The sequence below is a fragment of the Emys orbicularis genome (genome assembly GCF_028017835.1).
Source record: "Emys orbicularis isolate rEmyOrb1 chromosome 4 unlocalized genomic scaffold, rEmyOrb1.hap1 SUPER_4_unloc_1, whole genome shotgun sequence".
In the NCBI taxonomy this organism is placed as follows: Eukaryota; Metazoa; Chordata; order Testudines; family Emydidae; genus Emys; species Emys orbicularis.
The window spans coordinates 192309-210043 of NW_027045131.1; the positions used below are offsets into that span (position 1 = coordinate 192309).

The 17735-nt window shown below is 53.9% G+C and overlaps 1 pseudogene; it reads left to right on the forward strand.

Annotated features, from left to right (window-relative positions):
- The window catches only part of LOC135894781 (voltage-dependent L-type calcium channel subunit alpha-1S-like), a 99991-nt pseudogene that overhangs the window by 32150 nt on the left and 50106 nt on the right, over positions 1–17735 (forward strand).

The window sequence follows — 17735 nt, forward strand, 5'->3', positions numbered from 1 at the left end:
GAAGATCTCTCTCTTTCATAGGGATGCTGCCATCAGAGGAAGGGGGTTCAGAGACCGAGAGCCTGTATGAAATTGAGGGCATGATCAAATGGATTCTCTTCTTGTGAGTACACACACACACACACACACACACACACACACACACACACACACACACACACACACACACACACACACACACAGAGTCTCTCTCTCCTGCCTGATCCTGACTCTCCTGCTCTTGGAATCAATCCTGTTGTAAGAGCCCCTATCGGAAGAGCTGGTAGTTTTGTTGGGGGGTGGGGGGATACACCATGTTCAGTGCAGCCCACGCAAAGGTGGATTTTGCTATGTCCGGCTCTGGAAAAAGGCTAGTTCAGGTGGTATCCCGCCTCTTCTTTTGGGGGACCATGCGTCAAGCTCCTCTCCACTATCCCTCCTCCTACCCAGCACACCCCAGGGCTCCGGGAACTGCATGAGTGGTGTCAGAAAATCCAAGGTCATTCCGACCGATGAACAGGTGAGGCCAGCGCACTCTTTAAGGGGCAGTGTCCTCTCCAGAGCATGCACAGGACCGGCCGCCATGCGGAAGGGAAGGCATCTCATGGATCCTGCGCTGGGCGAGCAGCCTGGACACCTGGGTTCTATTCCTTGGGCAAGTGCCTTAGTTTCACCATCTGTAAAATGGGGATAAATGAAGCACACTTCCCCAGGGCTTTGAAACAAGTTGTTCATTAACACACCAGCGTCTCCTTTGTTACCCTGGTGCATCCCCATTTGGCGTCGTGGTGATTGAGTGGGGACTTTGACCCCGTGCTGGTAATAGTTTGGGATGGAGGAAAGGTTGTAGAGAGGAGCAAAGCGGTATCCCTGCCTGCAGAACCCCTCTCCTATGCGTTTGCTTGGGTCCCTAGGAGCTGGTGGGCAGGGCGCTTTGCAATGACTCTGCCCTCTGGGGCTGGGTGCTGTGGGGGCAGGGAGCCCTGAAGTCACCCCTCTTGGCCCATCTCTCTAGCCGGCAGTGGAGGCGATGGAACCGCCTGTTCCGCAGGAAGTGCCGCGAGGTGGTGAAGTCCAAGTTTTTCTATTGGCTGGTGATCCTGCTCATCTCGCTGAACACCCTGTCAATCGCCTCCGAGCATCACTGGCAGCCCGAGTGGCTGACCCGTGTGCAAGGTGAGCAGGGCGGCCCGGGGCTGGGGATCCGCTGCCGGTTCAGTGCATCCACGGGCGTGCGTGCGCACACGCCTGCCCACACGTGAACACCCACATAGACACCCACACACACCAACGCACATACGTGCATGCGCCTGCGCACCACACACACACGCAAAAGTGCACGCACACCCCCGTGCCTGTGTGCACATGTAGTTTCCTCCCGGTCTTGTGTTTCCCCTCCTGCGCACAGACCCACCTCTTGCTGGGGTGGGGAAGGGAGCGTTCTGCTGCTGCTGCTCAGGGCTAGGAGCTGGGCAGGTAAATGTGAGTCAGGCTCCTCTTCCTCCCTGCTGCGCTGCCCCAGGATCGTAGGCTGGGGGAGAAGGAGGCAGCAGGGGGTGTAGTGAGAGGGCGGAGGAGGATGTGGTCTCATGAGCAGCTGCTAGTGGCCATCGGGGGATCTGCCGCCTCAGTACAGAGCGCTGACCGGCTGGGTTCGCTGCTTGCAGACAGCGCCAACTGGGTGCTGCTGGCGCTCTTTGCGGCCGAGATGCTGCTGAAGATGTACACGCTGGGCCTGCGCCAGTACTTCATGTCCCTCTTCAACCGCTTCGACTGCTTCGTGGTGTGCGTCGGCATCCTGGAGATTATCCTGGTGGAGATCAACGTCATGTCACCCCTGGGCATCTCCGTCCTGCGGTGCATTCGCCTGCTGAGGATCTTCAAGATAACCAGGTGGGGGCACCTCTCCCCAGGGCCTGGGGTCAGGCAGTACAGGCAGGGGGGCTTGCACTGGGAGGCTGGGCTGTCCTTACCCCTTCTGAGGCCTCAGGCATGACTACAACTATGAGCTGCCAGAGGCTGAGGAAGGGGAACTGGTGAGTTCTCTGGCCTCTGTGTGGCCAGGGTCAGGATACCTAGTGTCTGTTTACAACTCTGGGAGGGGAGTGGGGTCTAGTGGTTATAGCAAGGGCTTAGGAGTCAGGACTCCTGGGTTCTATCCCAGCCACAGAAGGGGGGTGGGGTCTAGTGGTTAGAGCAGGGAGGCTGGGAGTCAGGACTCCTGGGTTCTGTTTCCAGCTCTGGGAGGGGAGTGGGGTCTAGTGGGTCAAAGCAGGGGGCGGGGAGCCAGGACTCCTGGGTTCTCTCCCTGGCTCTGGGAGGGGAGGGGAGGGGAGGGGGGTCTAGTGGATCAAAGCAGGGGGCGGGGAGCCAGGACTCCTGGGTTCTCTCCCTGGCTCTGGGAGGGGAGGGGGTCTAGTGGATCAGAGCAGGGGAGGTGGGGGGCTGGGACACAGAACTCTGGGGCTGTAATCTGACACTGACTCACCGCTATCAGCCCCCAGCTGATCAGGCTGTCCTGTGCGTGGTGGGGCAAACCACACTCTGAGTAGTTACCTGCGGCCCTGCTGGAAGGAGGTCGTGGAGAGTGCAGGGTCTGAGCCCTCCTGCCACGAGACAAACCAGCAGCTCAGCCTGTCCTTTGGGACCCAGCGAGGCTCCTCCCAGCTACCCGGAGCAGGAGCAGGAGCCCGCTCTGCCAGAGGGGTCCCGGAGACACAACAGAGCTGGGAGCTGAGAATGCCACCGGATTCATGAACCTCACTTCTCTAGGTTGGGATATTTGGTGGCAATAATGAAAATGGGGGGAAGCTGGGCATGGGGTTCACCTGGCTCCCCAGATCTATTTAGGTAGGTACTTATCTGCCCTCACCACCATAACATCAGAGCAACGGATTCCTCCTCACGCCCCCTGTGCGGCAGGGCAGCATCCTTATTCCTGTTTCATGCATGGGGAACGGAGGCACGGAGGGGCTAAGTGCCAGGCCCATGGTTGCACAAGACATCTGTGGCGAAGCCAGGAACTGAGTACTAGGATGTGTTTCCTAATGGAGAGCACACTTGAATGGGAATCAGGAGACCTGGCTTCTACTCCCAGCTCTGCCACTGGCCTGCTGGGGGACCTGGGGCAAGTCATGTCCCTGCCCAGTGCCTCAGTTTCCCCACTTGTGAGATGGGGACAAGGAATCTGGCCTCCTTTGCAAAGCACTTTGAGATCTACTGATGAAAAACTCCACAGAAGAGCTAGGCATTATTCTTATCATCTCCTGTCTAACACCTGGTCCCATGACCACACGGGAGACATTTGGCCAAGCGGAGATGAGATGATGGAGTGTCCCCCTCGAACTGAGCAGGGCATTCCCCTCATCACCCTGCCCCCCATTTCTGCTTGTGCGCCCCAGCGGCGCCCCTCGACGTAAGCAGCCTGTGTGCCTCTCCTCACGCTAGGTACTGGACCTCTCTGAGCAACCTGGTGGCATCCCTGCTAAACTCGGTCCGCTCCATCGCCTCCCTGCTCCTCCTCCTCTTCCTCTTCATCATCATCTTCTCCCTGCTGGGGATGCAGCTCTTCGGCGGGAAGTTCGACTTTGAAGACATGGAGGTGCGGCGCAGCACCTTCGATAACTTCCCCCAGGCGCTCATCAGTGTCTTCCAGGTACGGGGCATGGGGTGCAGAGGGCATCAATCCCGCTGGTCTAACGCATAGAGGAGGGGCTGAAGTCAGGATACCTGGGCTCTGGGGGACAGTGTGACTTAGTGGTTAGAGCAGGGAACAAGCAGTCAGGACTCCTGGGTTCTGTTCTTTCTGGTCCAGTGGAATGGTTCTACCTGACCTGTTCTTTCACTCACCCCGTCTCCCAGATCCTGACCGGAGAAGACTGGAATTCAATCATGTACAATGGGATCGTGGCTTATAAAGGGCCCTCCTTCCCCGGTGTGCTGGTATGCATTTACTTCATCATCCTCCTTGTCTGCGGGAACTGTATCCTCTTTCTAGTCAGTTGGGGAGTAACAGCTGGGCGTTTTCTTGTCTTATCCAGCACAGTCACATCTAGGTTCAAGTACACATCGGGGAAGGGCTATGGGGCTGGGTATGGTATGTTCAGACATCATAGTACCAGGAGTGAGGGAAATGGTGAAACAGGAGTGGGGGTTAAAAGGGATGAAAAAATCAGTTGGGTAGCTCTCTTGGTCTCATGGCTTTGGATCCCACTGAACACCAACAGAGATTCACTGGTGACAGCCAAGAGGCAGCTGTCATGGGTACACAGAGGGCTCGTTGCTGAACCTGGGGTTCTCCCCAGCTGCCTGCGTACATTGCTTAGTGTCACCACACAGGCTCTCGCTAAGCCTGGGCCATGGAAGGGACTCATTCCTTACATATGAGCATGCTCCCTAAGCTCCTTAGCCCCACCCCCTCTCAGATATCCTGCTCAATGTCTTCCTGGCCATCGCTGTGGACAATCTGGCCGAGGCCGAGAGCCTGACGTTGGCCCAGAAAGCCAAAGCCGAGGAGAAGAAGCGGAGGAAAATGTCCAGGTCGGTGCTGCTCTCTGCTGCTTAAAAGCGGGAACCCCCAAGGGCCCAGGGCTTGCAAATCAGTGTGAGCTGCTGGTCTTGGGCATCATCTCAGCAGCATTCATTGCGTCTCTGCCATGGCCTCACTCCTCACCTCTCCTTTTCGGTTCCCCCGTCCAGAAGTTACCCAGAGAAATCTGAGGAGGAACAGCTCCTGCTGGCCAAGAAGCTGGACAGAAAGCCAAGGCTGAAGGAATCCCCACCACAGCCAAGGTCAGTGCCGCGACCCCTCTGAGCTCGTCTGAACAAATGTCTAGGGGAACTTTCCCCGGCAGTTGAGGAGTACGGTACCGAGCAGTAATGTCTTCCCATTATTTGTCCTGTCGTGCATGAAAGGTGGATGGCCATGGGGGGAGGGAGGGAGATTTCCCCAGGGCCCACCGAATGACTGGGGACAAAATCCTGAGCTTCAGCAGCCGCATCTCCAGAGACTTGTAGCAAGACATCCATTCTGTAGGCCCGGATCATTCCTCTGACGAGCGAGCCTGCTTTTCCTGCCCCCCCCCAAAACGCGTGGCGGGGGGACGGGGAGTGGGACTCAGTGGGTACAGGCCCAGGATCAAAGGTCCTGTATCAAAGGACTGTCTCGGTGGAGTTTCCACTCAAGATCTTTCTACACACACGTGTTCACAGACACACACACATGTAGGGCCCATCAGAGGCCCTTGTCCAACTGGCCAGTGATCCTGGCTCCCCTGCCTCGTGTTGTTTATTATTAATTATTTCTATTATGGTAGCGCCTAGGAGCAGTGGCAGATTAGTCACTGGGCCCGGGGCCCCAGCCAACTGGGGGGCCCCCGGAAAAAATCTGCCGGCGGCAGCGAAAGCCTGGAGCTGCGGCCGCCGGGCGGGTGAGGCTGGAAAGCCCCCACGCACTGACCCTGTTCCGTGGCAGAAGTGTTGGGCAGGGGAAGCCCCCTCCACAGCAGCCAGACCCTGGTCCCACAGAGAAGCACGGGGGTGGCGGGGGAAGCCTCAGCATCCAGATCCTGGGACTGAAGGAGCTCTCACACCCTGCCGTGGCACGGGACAGAGCTTCTTGGTCTTGGGGCGCAGTGGGGGGGGGCAGAAAGGAGCAAAAGGGGTTGTGGGGCTGCAGTGGGGGGGCAGAATGAGGAGGACCCTGGGTGGAACAGGGGCGGGCCCCAGGGGAAGGGGCAGAAAGGGGTGGGGCTGTGGGTGGGGCCACAGGCGGAAGGGGTGGGGAGGGGCCCCCCACTTGCTCTGGCCCAAGGCCCCAGGGAACCTTAATCCGCCTCTGCCTAGGAGCCTCCATCGTGGGTCAGAGCCCCATTGTGCCAGGCACTGTACAAACACAGAACAAACAGATGGCTCCTGCCCCAATGGGAGATCGGGGGAGCTCTCCCTGCCTCTCGCCTGCAGCATTGTCCCGCTGGCCTGGGGAAGGCTGGCACGCAGAGCCCTGGCAGTGCCATGGGTGGTGTTTCTGGGATGCTCAGCTAGTCGCCTCTCTCTCTCCTTCTCAGTTAAAAGTGGACGAGTTTGAATCAAACGTGAATGAGATCAAAAACCCCTACCCTTCTGCTGACTTCCCAGGTAAGGCTCTGGCTTGATCCTTGCCTCCAGCCGGAGAGATTGAGGGAGCGATGGAAAGGGTTGGAGTGGCTTGCAGAGAGAAATCCCATTGGAGGGCTCTGGTCCCAAGAGTGCAGCTCAGCTAGTGGCTTATTACGATGCAGAAAGCCACATGGTTTGTTTCCAGCAGACGCCGAGCTGGAATAAACTCTGTGCAGTTCTCTGCAGCACTTGGTCTGTGTATGAGGGTAGGGGCGTGATCAGGGAGTTCTACGTCTCTCTGGGGAGGATACCAGACTCTGCACATGCCTCTTCCATTGCTTGTGGGGTGTTACTTGCCTCACTGACGGGTGAGTCCTGCTGGCCACTAGGGAGCGCACTAGGAGACATAAAATGGGGGATCCCCACACACACACTGAGAACAATGGGAGCTGGGTTTGGCCAGGAGGATTTGAAGTCAGGACGTCGGGGGATACCCCAGGGTTTTGTCCTATGGGTCTCTAATGGCAAGCAGCATCTTGCTCCACAGCGGGAGTGTGAGTACCCCCAGGGGCTGTGGGGTGCGAGGGGAGCCACAGCCCTTCATCTAACTGTGGTGGCCACAATCTCTCTGCCCAGCATAAAAGGAAACATGGCCAGATGTCAGGTTCCTGATCCCTGCATGGAGGGTCAGAGCTGTTCTGCTGACTCATCCTGCAGCTGGACCATGGGGGTCTCATCATCCCCAACTCCGGATGGTTAAGGAAACAATCCCTCATTGGCTGCCCAGGATGGAGAGGGGCCAAGTGATCCTTCTCTACCTCTAAGTTTCAGCTTCTGCTAAGTTTTTTTTTTTTTTTTTTGGCTGCTGCTAAGTGAATGACCCCAACCTGCGAGCTCAAAGTGACTGACTATGTTTCCCTCCCTCTGGCTGCTCCACAGGTGACGATGAGGAAGATGAGCCCGAAATCCCCCTGAGCCCTCGGCCACGCCCCCTGGCAGAGCTGCAGCTCAAGGAGAAAGCAGTACCCATGCCCAAAGCCAGTGCCTTCTTCATCTTCAGCCCAACCAACAAGTAGGTGCTGCTTCTCCTCCCATCTGTCAGAAACCCAGCAGTGATCAGCGAGGATAGAACCTGGAACCTCCCGACTGAGCTATAAAGTAACACCTTTAACTATAATGGGCTGTTACAGCCTCTGGAGCCAGCTGTGCCCACAAGCTGTCCCAGGGTAGAAGCATGCCGGGCACACAGAATGAGGGGTGCCACCCCCGAGATTCACGCAGGGATCTCCCCAGCTGCACCAGTCCCCAAGCTCTAACCTGGGCTGTCACTCAGCCCCTTGGAGCTGACAATGCTTTGACTGCCTGCCTCCCCTCTCTCCCTTCCCCAGGATCCGAGTGCTGTGCCACCGAATCGTCAACGCCACCTGGTTCACCAACTTCATCCTGCTCAGCAGCGTCTCCCTGGCGGCTGAGGACCCCATCCGGCCTGTGTCCTTCAGGAACAAGGTTCCCAGGATGGGCTGTTGGGGAAAGCAGTTTGAGCCACCAGAAACGTGCAGCTTCAGGGGAGCTGCTTGCCAGGCTATTGCCTTGTGCCCAAGGAGAGTTTAGTGCAGGGGATGAGGAATCAGGAGTCCTTGGTTCTTTTCCTGGCTCTGGAAGGGAAACCTGTTCCAGGGCTGCAGCAGGGGATTCTGGGTTCTCATTCCTGGCCTGGCACTAACTTTACTTTGTGGCCCTGGGCAAGTCACTTCCTCTCTGTGCCTCACCATCCCAGTCTGTAGCAGAGGGATGATAAAGCTGCCCTGTGAGGTTACATTCGTTCCCCGCTGGGATCTGCTCGGCCCCTGTGGTGCAGGGAGCGGTAGGGATGCCCGCAGAGCAGTCCATTGCCCTGTGAAGCACTCGGAGACCCCACAAGTGTGGATGGAGTTATTCATCAGAACTCCACGGCTGGAGGTGGGCCATTGAGCAGGGTGCAGAGGTGGCACCGAGCATTCGTGCTCTCAGGCGCTCGGCTGGCTGGTTCTTGCTCACGTGCTCAGGGTCCAACCGATCACCATATTTGGGGTCAGGAAGGAGTTTCCCCCCAGGTCACACCGGCTGGCTGGCATCTTGGGGCTGGCTGGTTTTGCCTTCCTCTGGGGCACAGATCACTTGCAAGGACCCGCTGGGTATGTCTCAATAAAACAAATCCCTGCCATTGCAGGGGCCTGAGCCATTGGTGGGCCCCTCGATCACTGGACTGCTGGCTCAGGTTTCCGTGGAAACCTCAGCAGCGTGGGGCACACAGCTGAGGTAAAATGGGACTGCTCTAAAAAACTGGAATCAGGACTCCTGGCTTCTGCCCCTACCACTGCCACTAACTGCCTGTGTGATCACTGGCAAGTCACTTAACATCACTCTGTGCCTCAGATTCCCCACCTTTAAATGGTCTTGGATTGTAATACTGTGAATGTACAGAGCCTTTCATCTGAGGACCCCAAAGCACTGTCACTAACCTCGTTTTACACATAGGGAAACTGAGGCCCAGAGAGGGGAAATTACTTGCCCAAGGTCACCCAGCTAGATGCTTACAGAGCTGGGAAAAGAACCCAGGAATCCTGACACCTTAGGCCATGGTCCTTTCCCAGAACCAGGAATTGAACCCAGGAGTCCTGACCCTAAATCGCCAGCATTAACCACTAGAACACTGACTGGCGAGGCCACATCTGGAGTACTGTGTCCAGTTTTGGGCCCCCCACTACAAAAAGGATGTGGACAAATTGGAGAGAGTCCAGCGGAGGGCAATGAAAATGATCGGGGGGTTGGGGCACATGACTTACGAGGAGAGGCTGAGGGAACTGGGCTTATTTAGTCTGCAGAAGAGAAGAGTGAGAGGGGATTTGATAGCAGCCTTCAACTACCTGAACAGGGGTTCCAAAGAGGATGAAGCTCGGCTGTTCTCAGTGGTGGCAGATGACAGAACAAGGAGTAATGGTCTCAAGTTGCAGTGGGAGAGGTCTAGGTTGGATATTAGGAAAACCTATTTCACTAGGAGGGTGGTGAAGCACTGGAATGGGTTCCCTAGGGAGGTGGTGGAATCTCCATCCTTAGTGGTTTTTAAGTTCCGGCTCGACACAGCCCTGTCTGGGATGATTTAGTTGGGGTTGTTCCTGCTCTGAGCAGGGGGTTGGAATTGATGACCTCCTGAGGTCCCTTCCAACCCTAATCTTCTATGATTCTATGAACACTCTCCCCTCCCAAAGATGGGAACAGTAGCTAGGAATCCTGGCTCCCGGGCTCTAACCCTTGGACTGCTGTGCTCTGCCAAGGATAATCCTTTCCTGACTGCTGTGGGGGCTGGGAGGCTTAATTCATTAGTGTCGTAAAGATGCTGGCGTGAAAGAAGCAGTCACAGTGCAAAGCATGTATGTATTATTGTTGTATTTATTATTAGCACCAGGTGTGCAGTTTCCATTCAGCGGGCAGTGTGCCGTCTGTCTGCCAAAGCTCCCGGTTGTAGGACGTTCAAATAATATCTGGTCTCCTGAGTTACCAAAACCTCTGCCTGATTTTTATCTTCAGGTTCTGGGATATTTTGACATCGTCTTCACCTCCGTGTTCACAGTTGAAATAGTCCTGAAGGTGAGTCACACCCCATCTTTCTGGAGACGGTGCATAATGGGGTGATGCCGTGAGGGGAGCTGCTGATCGGGGCAGAGCAGAGGCAGGCGTCAGCAGTGGCTGCAGTGAATGGGGAATCTTTGATTGAGGCTGCTGCACACAGACAGACACTGGGGTTTCGCTGGCCAGCCTGTGCCACTTACTGTTACCACTAGGACGGCCACCTCCGTACAGCTGGTCAGAACATTTTCCTCAAACGTTTTTCGTTAGTTTCTCCAAAACTGAAATTTGTCATGAAATTGTGTTGATTCTGACAAAAATTCCTGCCAAAAAAAAGAGGTTTGGAAATGTTCAAAATGTTGTTTAGAATTTGATGTCCTTTCTTTTTTCATGTTTACATTATTTCATACCATGGCAGGAGTAACAGCGCATAATAGGTTTCCATCAATACGAACTAGCAACTGCCATTAATGTACGCCCATAATATGCCCTATTACTGTGACATGTCATAATATAATAGAAATTAGGGCTGTCAATTAATCGCAGTTAACTCATGCGATTAAATAAAAAAATCACGATTAGTCGCAGTTTTAATTGCACTGTTAATCGATAGAATGCCACTTGAAATTTGTTAAATATTTGTGGATGTTTTTCTACATTTTCAAATATATTGATTTCAATTACAACACAGAATACAAAGTGTACAGTGCTCACTTTATATTATTGTTGATTACAGATATTTGCACTGTAAAAATGATAAATAAAAGAAATAGTATTTTTGAGTTCACCTCATACAAGTACTGGAGTGCAATCTCTTTATTGTGAAAATGCAACTTACAAATGTAGATTTTTTTGGTTCCATAATTGCATTCAAAAACAAAACAATGCAAAACTTTAGAGCAGGGGTGGCCAACCTGTGGCTCCGGAGCCACATGCAGCTCTTCAGAGGTTAATATGCGGCTCCTTGTATAGGCACCAACTCCGGGGCTGGAGCTACAGGCGCCAACTTTCCAATGTGCCCGGGGGGTGCTCACTGCTCTACCCCTGGCTCTGCCACAGGCCCTGGTCCCACTCCACCCCTTCCCGTGCCCTTCCCTGAGCCTGCCGTGCCCTCGTTCCTCCCCCCCCCCCAGAGCCTCCTGCACGCCACAAAACAGCTGATTGGGAGGTGCGGGGAGGGAGGGGGAGGCGCTGATCGGCGGGGCTGCTGGTGGGCGGGAGGTGGGGGGGGGAGCTGATGGGGGGCTGCTGACATATTACTGTGGCTCTTTGGCAATGTACATTGGTAAATTCTGGCTCCTTCTCAGGCTCAGGTTGGCCACCCTTGCTTTAGAGCAGTGGCTCTCAAACCTTTTTTACTGGTGACCCCTTTCACATAGGAAGCTTCTGAGTGTGACCCCCATTATAAATTAAGAACACTTTTTAATATATTTAACACCATTATAAATGCTGGAGGCAAAGCGGGGTTTGGGATGGAGGTTGACAGCTCACAACCCCCCATGTAATAACCCTGAGAGGTCCCAAACCCCAGTTTGAGAACCCCTGCTTTAGAGCCTACAAGTCCACTCAATCCTACTTCTTGTTCAGCCAATCACTAAGACAAAAAAGGTTTCAAAGTAGCAGCCGTGTTAGTCTGTATCCGCAAAAAGAACAGGAGTACTTGTGGCACCTTAGAGACTAACAAATTTATTTCAGCATAAGCTTTCGTGGGCTACAGCTCACTTCTTCGGCTGCATAGAATGGAACACACAGACAGAAGATATTTATACATACAGAGAACATGAAAAGGTGGAAGTACGCATACCAACTGTAAGAGGCCAATCGATTGAGATGAGCTATCAGCAGCAGAAGAAAAAAAACCTTTGAAGTGATAATCGAGATGACCCATAGAAGGTGTGAGGAGAACTTAACATGGGGGAAAAAAATTCAATTAGTGTAATGACCCAACCATTCCCAGTCTCTAAAGTTTGTTTACATTGATGGGAGATACTGCTGCCTGCTTCTTATTTACAATGTCACCAGAAAGTGAGAACAGGCGTTCACATGGCACTTTTGTAGCTGGCATTACAAAGTATTTATGTGCCAGATATGCTAAATATTCGTATGCCCCTTCATGCTTCGGCCACCATTCCAGAGGACAGGCTTCCATGCTGATGACGCTCGTTAAAAAAATAATGCATTAATAAAATTTGTGACTGAACTCCTTGGGGGAGAACTGTATGTCTCTGGCTCTGTTTTACCCGCATTCTGCCATATATCATGTTATAGCAGTCTCAGATGATGACCCAGCACATGTTGTTCATTTTAAGAACACTTTTGCTGCAGATTTGACAAAACGCAAAGAAGGTACCATGTGAGATTTCTAAAGATAGCTACAGCACTCAACCCAAGGTTTAAGAATCTGAAGTGCCTTCCAAAATCTGAGAGGGACAAGGTGTGGCACATGCTTTCGGAAGTCTTAAAAGTGCAATATTCTGATGCAAAAACTACAGAACCCGAACCACCAAAAAAGAAAATCAACCTTCTGCTAGTGGCATCTGACTCAGATTATGAAAATGAACATGCATCGGTCCGCACTGCTTTGGATTGTTATCAATCAGAACCCGTCATCAGCACGGACGCATGTCCTCTGGAATGGTGGATGAAACATGAAGGGACATATGAATCTTTAGCGCATCTGGCATGTAAATAACTAGTGACGCCGGCTACAACAGTGCCATGAGAACACCTGTTCTCACTTTCAGGTGATATTGTAAATAAGAAGCGGGCAGCATTATCTCCTGCAAATGTAAACAAACTTGTTTGTCTGAGCGATTGGCTGAACAAGAAATAGGACTGAGTGGACTTGTAGGCTCTAAAGTTTTACATTGTTTTATGTTTGAATGCAGTTATTTTTTGTACATAATTCTACATTTTTAAGTTCAACTTTCATGATAAAGAGATTGCACTACAGTACTTGTATTGGGTGAATTGAAAAATACTATTTCATTTGTTTTTTACAGTGCAAGTATTTGTAATCAAAAATAAATATAAAGTGAGCGCTGTACACTTTGTATTCTGTGTTGTAATTGAAATCAATATATTTGAAAATGTAGAAAACATCCAAAAATATTTAAACAAATGGTATTCTATTGTTTAACAGCAAGATTAATCAATATTATTTTTTTTAATCGCGATTAATTTTTTTAATCGCTTGACAGCCCTAGTAGAAATATTATTTTAATATCGTTTATTTTAAAACTTATTAAGGGCAGCTGCCACTTAGCATGGATTGAAACAGCTTCGCTTTTCTTTTAGATCAAAATGTCTCCTGTTTGTGTTGTAATGAAATAGTTTGACACTGGAGTTACAATGCAAACAGCAGATGTTTTGACCTAGAAGAGAAGAGAAGATGTTTCAATCAGTGCTAAGTAGCAGCTGCCCTTAACTGTTTTAAAAATGCACAGATTAATCCATTCCAAGGCCAGAAGGGACCATTACGATCATCTGGTTTGACCTACTATGTGACACAGACCATAGAACCTAGAGAATGCCTTTAGAAAAACATCCCCTCTTGATTTAAAAATTGTCAGTGGTGGAGTCTCCACCACGTCCCTGGGTAAATTGCTCCAATGATTAATTACCTTCACTGTAAACAATTTACACCTTCTTTCCAGTCTGAATTTGTCTAGTTTCAACTTCCAGCCATGGGACTATATTATGCCTTTCTCTGCTAGACTGAAGCACCCGTTATTAAATATTTAAAATAAAATCAATAGAATAATTAAACGATTATGTCATTTTACGACACCAGTAGTAGTAGTGTATGCCACAGGCATGTCATTAAATAATAGAAAAATAAAAATATTAAACAAACAATAAAAAGAAAGAAAATAAAAGAAAATAAAACAAAACAAAATTTCAGTGTTCCAGAACCAACATTTTTCAAAACTTCCATTTCATGCGATATTTTGAAAATAGTTTTTTTGTTCCAATCGGGACCAAAACCAAATGATGATGTGTCGAAATTTCCCCCGAAACAGAAATGCCGAGTTTTGACCAGCTCCGCTCCTGAGTCCTGCCCTAGACGGAGCAGTCAGAGAAGGCCCTGCGGGCCGTGCTCTACTGTGGCCGGTTGGGCGCCCAGGGAAGCATTTGTTTAGTGGCTGTCAGCCCAGTTCCTAGGCCACAGGTGTCTGCGTGAGAAAAGCACCGTCACAATTGGCAGCTGGGCCAAGAACGGGCTGTGGAGAATGAACTCCCTGGAGAGACTCCTGTGGGGTGGGGCTGAGGCTCGCTGGCTCGGTGGTACATGATAAGCTTCCTTTACTGTGCCTATTCTGTGGATCTAGAGAGGACTTAAGTGTCCAGGGCTCCAATCTGGCTTCTTTCATGAGCAGCAGTCACTAAAAAGAAAGAGGATCAGAGGTGATCTGCCCCGATCCCATTAACTCCCCTCTGCTCCCCTTCAGATGACCGCATACGGTGCATTCCTTCACAAGGGGTCCTTCTGCCGGAACTACTTCAACATCCTGGATCTGCTGGTGGTTGCTGTCTCCCTCATCTCCATGGGAATTGAGTAAGCACCCGTTGTAGCAACAGGTCTGCCTGTTCAGCAGAGGATAGGGCCATCTGCTGTGCTGTCATCTACGTTGGCAATAGAGACGTAGGATGGGATAGGCCATTGGTCTGTCTAGCCTAGTATCTCACCTCCAGCAATGACCAGTAACTGATGCTGCAGATGGTAAGGATGCACCTGGGCAGATGCAGGGCTGTAGATGAAGGGTGGGGAGTAATTCCCTCCTGATCCCTGTGACAATCAGCCTGTGCCAAGAAGCATGTGAGTTGGTTGATTCCCCTTGCATTAGCATTCATACACTATTCAGTGCCACTAAGTCATCCAGCCACGCTGTTGGGAGTAAGGAAATAAACAACCCCTGAGAATGGGGAGGAGAGGCTATGCCATGAATTGGATACACAAGGATTTTGTGGGCAGGCACCCACTTCAATCTGGAATTGCCTTCCTCCTCCCCCAAGTTCCTTCAGGACTCCTGGGTTCTGTTCCTCACAGTGGGTGGGAATGTGGCCTAGGGGCTAGGGCTCAGGACAGGGATGTCAGCGATCCTGGGGGCTAGGCCCAACTCTGCTACTGATGTACTGTGCAGCCGCCTGCCCCTTACAGGAATGGTGGGAAGCGCCTGGAAGTGCTGCCCTTGGGGAGCTCTGTCAAACTGGATTGCAATTCCCTCCTAGAACACATGACAGCCTGGCCCCGCCAGAGCATGCTCCCGGCCTGTCCTCCTGCCCCTGCCGCTCTGCACCCCCCGGCCTGCCCCCTGCAGCACACCGCCAGCCTGCCCCCCAGCGCGCCCCCTCCCGCTCCGCACCCCCCAGCCTGCCCCCTGCAGCACACCGCCAGCCGGCCCCCCCAGCATGCCCCTTCCTGCTCTGTACCTCCCGGCCTGCCCCCCAAGCATGCCCCACAGACTACCCCCTCCTGCCCCTGCCACTCCACACCCCCCAGCCTGTCCCCTGCAGCACACCGCCAGCCTGCCCCCTCCTGCCCCTGCTGCTCTGCAACCCCCGGCCTGCCCTCCAAGCATGTCCCCCAGCCTGCCCCCTCCAGCATGCCCCGTCCTCCCCTGTCTGTCCCCCCAGTCTGTCCCCTCCTGTCCCTGGCAGGTACAGCTCCCCTGCCCATGTTGGAGGGGCACAGGTGTTGGCTCTCCCCCGATGCATCGCTGCAGGCCGGTTTGGCTCCTGACGGCGTGTGAGGAGCTGATTTGTCTGGCCAGACCCCAAGCTGGCTGAGTCACCCCGTCTCCCCCCGCCCTCCCCAGGTCCAGCGCCATCTCCGTGGTGAAAATCCTGAGGGTGCTGAGAGTCCTGCGGCCACTGCGGGCCATTAACAGAGCGAAGGGGCTGAAGGTGAGAGCAAGGCGGGGACAAGGGCCCTCCATAGGGGGTGGACACGGCCCCCCTCAGATCTGCCACAGGAATCCAGGGCCTGCCAGATCATGGGCCATCTGAGCAGGATCCCAGGACTGCACGTCCCAGGGCTCAGGCCACCTGATTTCACTCTCACCCGGGTGTTTTGTTAGGTGTCTGTGGGCAGCTGGGAGGCAACCCACTGGTTTTGTACTAGGTCCCCTGGCTGCATCTGGAACAGCCGTTTCCCCTGCACACCAGTGTGGTGCCGGGTCCCCCGTCCGTGTCTGGGATGGCCGCTTCCCCTGGTGTGGTGCTGGGTCCCCCATCCGTGTCTGGGACGGCCGCGTCCCCGGCACACCAGTGTGGTGCTGTGTCCCCCGTCCGTGTCTGGGATGGCCCCTTCCCCTGCACACGGGCACGGCCGATACCCACAGCAGGTCGTGGTGCTGCAGGCCTGGCCCATCTCTGCATTGGCCTCTCTCTCTCTCTAGCACGTAGTCCAGTGCGTGTTCGTGGCCATCAAGACCATCGGCAACATTGTGATTGTTACCACCCTGCTGCAGTTCATGTTCGCCTGCATCGGGGTGCAGCTCTTCAAGGTGAGAGCCCCTCCCGGCCAGAACCCAGTGCTGGTATCCCCCAACCCTCCCTGTCCTGGGGAGAGCTGGGGTGGAGCTGAGCTCAGGGAAGTGCCAGGAAGTGGCTCCCCTTCGTTTCTTTTAAGAGAGGGGATTCTCCCATGTCAGAAATTCAGAGGGAGGCCGAGGACCATCCCCGGCCATCCCCTTGGGGTACCAGCACGCTGCAAGCAGAACAGGGCAGTGTATGCATAATCTGTGCCCAAGCAAGGCAGCCCCATGGCCCAGTGGGAGTCAGCCAATTTGGGGGTCTCTTCACAGCTTTCGTGCTGACCAGCCAGGTAGCCTTGGGCCAGTCCCTTCCCCACCTGTGACTCGGTTTCCCCCGCCCGCTCCAGCTCCCCACCGTGTTGCAGGATCACAGGTGTTTCCTCCTGACCACCCGTGGCACTGCAGGCAGGTCTGCGCTTGCGCTGTTGTGCGAATGGATGAGGTTGACGTGACTCTTTGGCTAGAAGTGCTATGGGTTGCTGCAGCAGTGGTCTGGCCTTCGGGCCCTGCAGGGCTCCTAGGGGTTGTTGGTGCTGCTGACTGCGCAGGGAGAGTTGAGGGCTGGCACATCTGGCTGGGCTCTAACCACCTCTAAGGAAAGGCCCAGCTGGGGTAGGGCCCAGACGCTCACGGCCGGCACTAACCAGCCCCCTTTCAGGCTGGAATGGGCTGTGGAGACGCTGCCCCCTGGGTCAGGGCCAAGCCGTGGGGTCATGTCAGGATGTACTGCAGCAGCCGCCCTTGTCCTTGCTCCCCAGGTCTATCAGTCAGGCCCCCTGCAGTTCACAGTACAATCCCTGATTCTTCTGCTCTCTGCTTAAACCTAGGGGAAGTTTAGCAGCTGTACAGATCCGGCCAAGATGACAGAAGAGGAATGCAGGTAGGCGCCCCCTGTCGTCACTGCATGTACATCGCAGCCAGAGCGCAGTGACTGGGGGTGTCATTGCCTGAGGTGGGACTGGTGGGGAAGGCGAGGAACCAGTCCTGGTCTCTTGTGCTCACAGCCTGTTCCCGGGAGTCTGCTGAGCAGAGGAGCCCAGGCGTGGGTCTCTATGCAGAGCAAAGCCTGCAGCACAGGGCAGTTTGCTCTAGGGGGCAGAGAGCCGAGGGGAGTGTTGAATGGCCAGGACCAAGGAGGAGTTGGGCTCGTAAGCCAAAGGAAGGCCAGGCCAACGGTTAAGGCACTAGCAGGGTGGCCAGGTGTCCGGGTTTTGACCGGAACGCCTGGTCGAAAAGGGACCCTGGTGGCTCCGGTCAGCACCACTGACCAGGCCATTAAAAGTCCGGTCAGCGGCACAGCAGGGATAAGTCAGCCGCGGCTTCTGGAAGCAGGAGCATGTCCCCCCTTTGGCTCCTATGTGTAGGGGCAGCCAGGGGGCTCCGTACGCTGTCCCCGCCCCAAGTGCCAGCTCTGCAGCTCCCATTGGCCAGAAACTACAGCCAATGGAAGCTGCAGGGGGGGTGCCTGCGGACAGGGCAGCGCGCAGAGCCACCTGGCGGCGCCTCCGCATAGGA